We start from the raw sequence: 304 nt of genomic DNA on the forward strand, positions 1-304 counted from the left end.
TTTTTTTTTTTTTTTTTTTTTTGAGATGGAGTCTCGCTCTGTCGCCCGGGCTGGAGTGCAGTGGCCGGATCTCAGCTCACTGCAAGCTCCGCCTCCCGGGTTTACGCCATTCTCCTGCCTCAGCCTCCCAAGTAACTGGGACTACAGGCGCCCGCCACCTCGCCCGGCTAGTTTTTTGTATTTTTTAGTAGAGATGGGGTTTCACTGTGTTCGCCAGGATGGTCTCGATCTTCTGACCTCGTGATCCACCCGTCTCGGCCTCCCAAAGTGCTGGGATTACAGGCTTGAGCCACCACGCCCGGCC

The sequence above is a fragment of the Theropithecus gelada genome, chromosome 12, assembly GCF_003255815.1.
Source record: "Theropithecus gelada isolate Dixy chromosome 12, Tgel_1.0, whole genome shotgun sequence".
Taxonomy (NCBI): domain Eukaryota; kingdom Metazoa; phylum Chordata; class Mammalia; order Primates; family Cercopithecidae; genus Theropithecus; species Theropithecus gelada.